This window comes from Rutidosis leptorrhynchoides, chromosome 1 (assembly GCF_046630445.1).
Source record: "Rutidosis leptorrhynchoides isolate AG116_Rl617_1_P2 chromosome 1, CSIRO_AGI_Rlap_v1, whole genome shotgun sequence".
Lineage (NCBI taxonomy): Eukaryota > Viridiplantae > Streptophyta > Magnoliopsida > Asterales > Asteraceae > Rutidosis > Rutidosis leptorrhynchoides.
In genome coordinates, this window is record NC_092333.1 from 477137861 (window position 1) to 477147492 (window position 9632).

Sequence of the window (9632 nt, forward strand, 5' to 3'; positions counted from 1 at the left end):
AAAGAAGATCTCACTATTCCGTTAGATGAAATCCAAATCAATGAAAAACTTCAATTCATCGAAGAACCCGTCGAAATAATGGATCGTGAGGTTAAAAGACTTAAGCAAAACAAGATACCAATTGTTAAGGTTCGATGGAATGCTCGTAGAGGACCCGAGTTCACCTGGGAGTGTGAAGATCAGATGAAGAAGAAATACCTGCATCTATTTCCAGAAGATTCGTCAACACCTTCAACAGCTTAAAATTTCGGGACGAAATTTATTTAACGGGTAGGTACTGTAGTGACCCGAACTTTTCCATGTTTATATATATTAATTGAGATTGATATTTACATGATTAAATGTTTCCAACATGTTAAGCAATCAAACTTGTTAAGACTTGATTAATTGAAATATGTTTCATATAGACAATTGACCACCCAAGTTGACCGGTGATTCACGAACGTTAAAACTTGTAAAAACTATATGATGACATATATATGGATATATATATAGTTAACATGATACTATGATAAGTAAACATATCATTAAGTATATTAACAATGAACTACATATGTAAAAACAAGACTACTAACTTAGTGATTTTTAAACGAGACATATATGTAACGATTATCGTTGTAAAGACATTTAATGTATATATATCATATTAAGAGATATTCATACATGATAATATCATGATAATATAATAATTTAAAATCTCATTTGATATTATAAATATTGAGTTAACAACATTTAACAAGTTCGTCAACCTAAAGGTTTCAAAACAACACTTACATGTAACGACTAACGATGACTTAACGACTCAGTTAAAATGTATATACATGTAGTGTTTTAATATGTATTTATAAACTTTTGAAAGACTTAAATACACTTATCAAAATACTTCTACTTAACAAAAATGCTTACAATTACATCCTCGTTCAGTTTCATCAACAATTCTACTCGTATGCACCCGTATTCGTACTCGTACAATACACAACTTTTAGATGTATGTACTATTGGTATATACACTCCAATGATCAGCTCTTAGCAGCCCATGTGAGTCACGTAACACATGTGGGAACCATCATTTGGCAACTAGCATGAAATATCTCATAAAATTACAAAAATATGAGTAATCATTCATGACTTATTTACATGAAAACAAAATTACATATCCTTTATAACTAATCCATACACCAACGACCAAAAACACCTACAAACACTTTCATTCTTCAATTTTCTTCATCTAATTGATCTCTCTCAAGTTCTATCTTCAAGTTCTAAGTGTTCTTCATATATTCTACAAGTTCTAGTTACATAAAATCAAGAATACTTTCAAGTTTGCTAGCTCACTTCCAATCTTGTAAGGTGATCATCCAACCTCAAGAAATCTTTGTTTCTTACAGTAGGTTATCATTCTAATACAAGGTAATAATCATATTCAAACTTTGGTTCAATTTCTATAACTATAACAATCTTATTTCAAGTGATGATCTTACTTGAACTTGTTTTCGTGTCATGATTCTGCTTCAAGAACTTCGAGCCATCCAAGGATCCGTTGAAGCTAGATCCATTTTTCTCTTTTCCAGTAGGTTTATCCAAGGAACTTAAGGTAGTAATGATGTTCATAACATCATTCGATTCATACATATAAAGCTATCTTATTCGAAGGTTTAAACTTGTAATCATTAGAACATAGTTTAGTTAATTCTAAACTTGTTCGCAAACAAAAGTTAATCCTTCTAACTTGACTTTTAAAATCAACTAAACACATGTTCTATATCTATATGATATGCTAACTTAATGATTTAAAACCTGAAAACACGAAAAACACCGTAATACCGGATTTAAAAGTTGTTATTCTGAGAAAATGATTTTTATTATGAACATGAAACTATATCCAAAAATTATGGTTAAACTCAAAGTGAAAGTATGTTTTCTAAAATGGTCATCTAGACGTCGTTCTTTCGACTGAAATGACTACCTTTACAAAAACGACTTGTAACTTATTTTTCCGACTATAAACCTATACTTTTTCTGTTTAGATTCATAAAATAGAGTTCAATATGAAACCATAGCAATTTGATTCACTCAAAACGGATTTAAAATGAAGAAGTTATGGGTAAAACAAGATTGGATAATTTTTCTCATTTTAGCTACGTGAAAATTGGTAACAAATCTATTCCAACCATAACTTAATCAACTTGTATTGTATATTATGTAATCTTGAGATACCATAGACACGTATACAATGTTTCGACCTATCATGTCGACACATCCATATATATTTCGGAACAACCATAGACACTCTATATGTGAATGTTGGAGTTAGCTATACAGGGTTGAGGTTGATTCCAAAATATATATAGTTTGAGTTGTGATCAATACTGAGATACGTATACACTGGGTCGTGGATTGATTCAAGATAATATTTATCGATTTATTTATGTACATCTAACTGTGGACAACTAGTTGTAGGTTACTAACGAGGACAGCTGACTTAATAAACTTAAAACATCAAAATATATTAAAAGTGTTGTAAATATATTTTGAACATACTTTGATATATATGTATATATTGTTATAGGTTCGTGAATCAACCAGTGGCCAAGTCTTACTTCCCGACGAAGTAAAAATCTGTGAAAGTGAGTTATAGTCCCACTTTTAAAATCTAATATTTTTGGGATGAGAATACATGCAGGTTTTATAAATGATTTACAAAATAGACACAAGTACGTGAAACTACATTCTATGGTTGAATTATCGAAATCGAATATGACCCTTTTTATTAAGTCTGGTAATCTAAGAATTAGGAAACAGACACCCTAATTGACGCGAATCCTAAAGATAGATCTATTGGGCCTAACAAACCCCATCCAAAGTACCGGATGCTTTAGTACTTCGAAATTTATATCATATCCGAAGGGTGTCCCGGAATGATGGGGATATTCTTATATATGCATCTTGTTAATGTCGGTTACCAGGTGCTCACCATATGAATGATTTTTATCTCTATGTATGGGATGTGTATTGAAATATGAAATCTTGTGGTCTGTTATTATGATTTGATATATATAGGTTAAACCTATAACTCACCAACATTTTTGTTGACGTTTTAAGCATGTTTATTCTCAGGTGATTATTAAGAGCTTCCGCTGTCGTATACTTAAATAAGGACGAGATTTGGAGTCCATGCTTGTATGATATTGTGTAAAAACTGCATTCAAGAAACTTATTTTGTTGTAACATATTTGTATTGTAAACCATTATGTAATGGTCGTGTGTAAACAGGATATTTTAGATTATCATTATTTGATAATCTACGTAAAGCTTTTTAAACCTTTATTGATGAAATAAAGGTTATGGTTTGTTTTAAAATGAATGCAGTCTTTGAAAAACGTCTCATATAGAGGTCAAAACTTCGCAACGAAATCAATTAATATGGAACGTTTTTAATCAATAAGAACGGGACATTTCAGTTTGGTTTGTATTCCTTGTATTGTTGTTGTTGAAATAAAATGGTTGCTTTTCGAAAAAAAATTAAAGAGTAGTTAAAATTAAATAACCAATAACATTAACAACAAAAAAATGTATCTATCTATCAACTATCTATATAAACTATTATTTACTGTCTTATAAATAAACTTAAAGTATTTATATCATTAATTTAAGTGACGAAATTCTTCAAAAATATATAATCTCAAATAATATATAAAATTGTAATTTGATTATTAATCATGTTTATGTTTTTCATTTATTATGTCATTTCATAACAATTAATTTAACGAAATATCTTTAAAAAAATTTATAAAATCTAATCACCAAAGTAAACTTTGAATTGAAAATCTACAATTAATTTCTTCACACACACTTAAAGTGAAAGTGTTACTCAGTTTCTTTTATCTTCTTAATATCTTGCTATAAAAAAGTACAAAGTATTGGTATGGAAAATTTTAAACAATCATAAAATACCGCCACAAACAGTGGTGGGAATAGTATGGTGGTTAGTTAGTGCTCTCCCACCCCTAACTCATCCATTTAAAAGGAAGAAATAAAAGGAAACGGAGTAAAAATAAAGAAAATGACTGAAAACTAATGATGTGAGTCTTTCTTAAAAAAGATAATGAAATAAAAATAAGAGGAAATGAAAAGAAAACAACGGAAAATGAAAGGAAGACAAGAAATTAACTACATTAGAATATACCTACTCTTACCTCAGACAACAAGATAGAGCCTTGCATGTTAGAAATAAGGGTTAGAATTGACTGCCGGATTGATTCTTGAATCGTGTGTTCACTTTCTCTATAAAGTATTTCGATCAAACGATTGCCTCGATTTCACGAAATCTTTACAGGGATAAGACAAGAATTCAATTAGTGTTTTTGGCAATGAAATCACTAATCAAATTATCAGAGAGAATGTGTGTTTTCTGTTCGTTAAAATGAAAGCAAAAACATATCCCTATATTTATAGGAAGCGAAAAGGTGCGAGTGAAAGTACGCAACTTTTCAACCAAAGGATGTAACCCTTCAACGAAAAGACGCAACTTTTCGTTCACACCTAATGGAAAATGGTGGAATTTTAAACCTTTTCAATACTTCCATAACAGTATCAAGTTAACTCTTACGAGCGCGTACTCCACACTCTCCAAACCCGTTATAAGTATAACTCGAATACCTTTGCTTTCAAGTAAATCCCAATTAACTAAAATGCTTGTTGATAATACTAAAATTACCAACAATTCCCCCCATTTTAGTGTAATCCTTGATTTACTAAAATAATTAAACAAACAGAACAAACTAATGCATAAATGAAAATGTTTCAGAAATTGAATTTTCACTTAGTATAATATTTACGAGAATTCGAGTATCAGGGTGTTTCAGAAATTGAACCCTTCAACTCATATGAAGACTATAAAATACTATACATATCAGTTTCTTATATATCCCTAAGACAATCTTGACACTATTATTATAAGCCATGTGTCTCAATCCTTCAGTGAACATATTGGCAGCTAAGTCCAAAGCTCCATTGAAGCGGCAAAACTTCATGTTCACATAGGTAGCTCTTTTAGTCTTGCACCCGCATATGCAATTTTTCAAAAGAACTATTAAGAAGTTAAACTTCAACCTAACTCCACTTACCTCATTGAATTCAACTCCTATCGTTGTACTAGAAGGGAATTGGGCGTCTCACTTTGGAAGATTTAATGGACTTCAATCCTACATCATTAGCTAACTTGTGCGCACTTAAGTCTTAGGCTAATTCTTTTATCATGTGATTTGAAATTTTGTTGTGACCCAACAAAATCCACATATATCACACCATTCATGATCAACTCACGAAACACTAGTTGTCTAACGCATAAGTGTCTAGACTTTCACTTGTTCAAATACATGCCTTAGTCACTAGACATCTCATTACTATAGATCACCATGAACTTTAATCTCATTCATTATGACTTCAATCAATTTTCTTTTACAATCCTTTTATTCAAGGATTTATCAAATTCTTATTTTACCATAAGAAACACGAGTGTACTCAAAGTCAATTAATTGATCAGTTATTTACATGTCCACTTTTCACAAGTCACCAATGTAAACCTATAATTGTACACCCTTGATAATGTATCCCCATTATCAGTATGCACACAATAATTACCATTACATTAGATGTGAAGATTAAAATTATAAACAAATCTTAGTCAATCCACTTCTAGAACCAAGAAGTAATGACAATAAGTTTATAATATCAATAATCTCAACATCAACCTTTTGATCCAAGATACCTCATCTATACCAAGTGTAAAATCCAACAATTTGTAGATGTATTGTCTTCTTGATCAATTGTGAACTCAATACAATTTAATATGCCCTAAGGATTCACATTGTGAACTAAACCATAGGCCATGGTTGGCTTTTACAAGTACTAAAGTACTTAAGCTCCATCACAATGAATTTCACTAGACCATGCTTAATCATTCTAACACCATGCTATATTGGTCACTTGATGTAATCACATACATCATACCAGCAATTCTGAAAGCATACCGGTATTCAATAACAATTAAGCAACATCTAATCCTCATTTCATATTAAAACATATTTGTCTCATTAACTTGTATCATTTTGTTAAATCATCAAATGGAGGGAATTGGTCATAACTCTCATGAGAAATCAATGAATAAAGACTTCATGTCTCTTTTATTTGGTAAAACAAAACACTCATTTCACAACCATACAATATTGTCTAGTGACTTATTCAACAAATTATTATCACCCGTTAAATAGCCTAACAATTGTTGCCAATTAATCCATTATCTTGCCAACAATCACAATTATTAACCACCATAAGAGTTCTCCATGTCAATATCAAAAGAAAATACAAACAATCTTCTTTTATTGACATCACACGTATTAAAATTATATTAAAGCCCGCTCGAAGTATTCAAGATATAGAGTATATAATATATAATTTGTATGTGCCTCACAACTTTCACCAGACATTTAATAAAATCTAGTAACGTTTTACTTGGCCTCATAATGGAAACTTGTTGAGAAAAAGTAATCAATTTTCCACAGTTAGATTATTACATTTGAATAATACACTAATTGCATAACAACCGTTAACTTACGGTTACAAACAACATCACAATGCAATAATATAGTTTTACGAGTAATACCCATGATTTCCCTTTTTGATCCAAATCATGACAAAAGTCCCACGAAATTCTAGTATATGGCCTTAAACTAAATTTGTAGAATTCCCCAAAACATGCATTTCGAATATATTTACTGGGTTTACACAAAATTAATTCAATTTTGAATTAATAAAAACCAACAGTTTCATCACTTTGCATTTGCATATCAAAATAGCCATGAACCATGATTATTTACGTGTAAGAAGTACCACAAAACAATAATCACATGGCATATCTACGAAACTAAAACTAGAGATGCAACCGGAAAGTAATGTCCTGCATCTTGTAAATTAAGTGATTTCATGCATGCATTCCTCATGTAAATCATGGCAGAAATTAAACAAGATGAAAAGAATTGCGTACTCGTACGTTGGTGTTCCACAAAATAGAACTTCATTAAAATAAGGAATCCACAAACTAAACCCCAATGACAATTGATCCTTTGACTTGCCGTATGAATTTGACCAGATGTGCCCCATTCAAATAAAAGCAATACAAAACATGCCTTGACTCCGACTAAAATCCCATATTGCCATTCCTTCAAACCTTTGACAAATTTGCAAGTCATGTCTTTGTTTCACCGATTCATTTTTATTATTATCATAAAATACTTTATAGATTTGTTAGAAATAAGGGTTAGAATTGACTGCCGGATTGATTCTTGAATCGTGTGTTCACTTTCTCTATAAAGTATTTCGACCCAGCGATTGCCTCGGTTTCACGAAATCTTTACAGGGATAAGACAAGAATTCAATTAGTGTTTTTGGCAATGAAATCAATAATCAAATTATCAGAGAGAATGTGTGTTTTCTGTTCGTTAAAATGAAAGCAAAAACATATTCCTATATTTATAGGAAGTGAAAAGGTGCGAGTGAAAGTACGCAACCTTTCAACCAAAGGATGTAACCCTCCAACGAAAAGACGCAACTTTTCGTTCACACCTAATGGAAAATGGTGGAATTTTAAACCTTTCAATACCACAATTTCCATAACAGTATCAAGTTAACTCTTATGGGCGTGTACTCTACACTCTCCAAACCCGTTATAAGTATAACTTGAATACCTTTGCTTTCAAGTAAATCCCAATTAACTAAAATACTTGTTGATAACACTAAAATTACCAACAAACTACGAGAAAAGCTCCAAGTGCATGTGAGAAAATCATATATTATTCATCAAGTTTTGTATTCATATTTACGTTTATAAATTGACGAATATAGATTGTAAGTAACTAGAGGGGGGTGAATAGTTACTTGATACGTTTTTAAATCTTTTTCGATTGATCACCAAATTTGATTAACTATGATCAACCAATTCAACTCAAATTTGATGTGTGTGGTGTATATGTTCAAAATGATAATCAAAGTAATGTAAAGAACATAAACACAAGGATTTATAGTGGTTCGGGTGGATGTTAACTAATCCACCTTAATCCACTCCCTGATTACGCTAATCGGGATTTCTTGCTTCACTAAGCACTTTTCTCCAAACCTGGTGGAGATCCGATTTACAAGTCTTCAACTTCTTTGGTAGACAACAAACCTAATCTTTCTATCCCTTTGAAAGCACAACTCCAACCTAGCTCAACTTGTCTTCACCTTAGACAAGTATTAATCTTCAAATAAGATTAATCAACTTCCTAAGTCCCTTCAAGGAAGTAGATCACTAAGCTAGATTATGCTTCTACTAATTGAAGTTACAAGACTTATACAATTTATAATGATGATCCTAAGACAATACTAGGACATACATTACACTAAGTAAACTCACAAGATAAACAATTTTGATTAGTAAGTTTACAACAACCAAATTCTATATCTATAAGATCATAGAATCTTCTCTTGCTTGATCACATTTGAGTAGTAATTAGAGCCCTTTGTGGTCTCTGGAAATAAGCTTTTGAAATATGCAAGAGGGTCCACCTCAAATGCTCTTCAATGCTTGCCTTTTATAGTTTGATTCAAAAAATAGCCGTTATCACACGGTTGCTGACACGGTCGACCGTTGTTCGACGTGCGTGCTCCAGTCCAAAAATGTGTATCCGTTGTATAGTCGTTTGACTCAGATTTGAACATCACATTTTGGAATCTTTACTCTATTAGCACCTGCAAAAGAAACCCAATATCCTATACAATTACTACATGCATTAAGTGTGTGGGATTTGGTCTTATTGAGTGAAAATGACATAACACTCCAATTGTGGTAAACCCAACATTCTTGGAGAAGTGTCTTGCTTGCCATTTTGGGTAATCTCAGTTTTGGTCAAGACTTAGTTAGGCTCATTAATGCATTTGGTTCAATCCTAAAGACTAGTCATCATGTCATTAACTTTCTAGTTTTAATTAATCACAAGTCATATTCATTTTAAGATTTAGTGGAGATTAATTGAATGATGTCCTTCTAAAATAAACATTAAGTGCGTAAAGACATCAATGTTAAGTCATACTTTGATAAGTAATCACAATGTGTTACTTAGACAAGACCAAATAGATTATGACCATTATTCCTTTGTGAACTATTTTACACTTAATTCATTGGAGTAGACTAGTTACTTGAATCCTAGTATTCTAACTAGTAAGCACATATCAAGCATATTAATCAAGTTGGCAAATTGATGAGTATTAGACATATTAGCAAGTAGCAAGTAATACTCACACATAGCAAGAGATAGTTATTCTAAAATCAATCACATAGATATTTGCGCAACACTATAGTTTAAGCTTTTAGCAAGCTTTCTTGCAATATAACATATTGCATGATTAATGTGTAAGCACACATTAATGTCCAACACATACACAAGGGAAGAGCAATCTCTAGTTGGGACTTGGTGACCATACTAAATGTAACTAAGTGTATTTTAGGATTACAAGTCTTTACTAGTTACACTTGAAAGCATTGTTCTTCATTTAGCCTTAATTAATCACTCAGTCATATTTAATTGTAATTAATA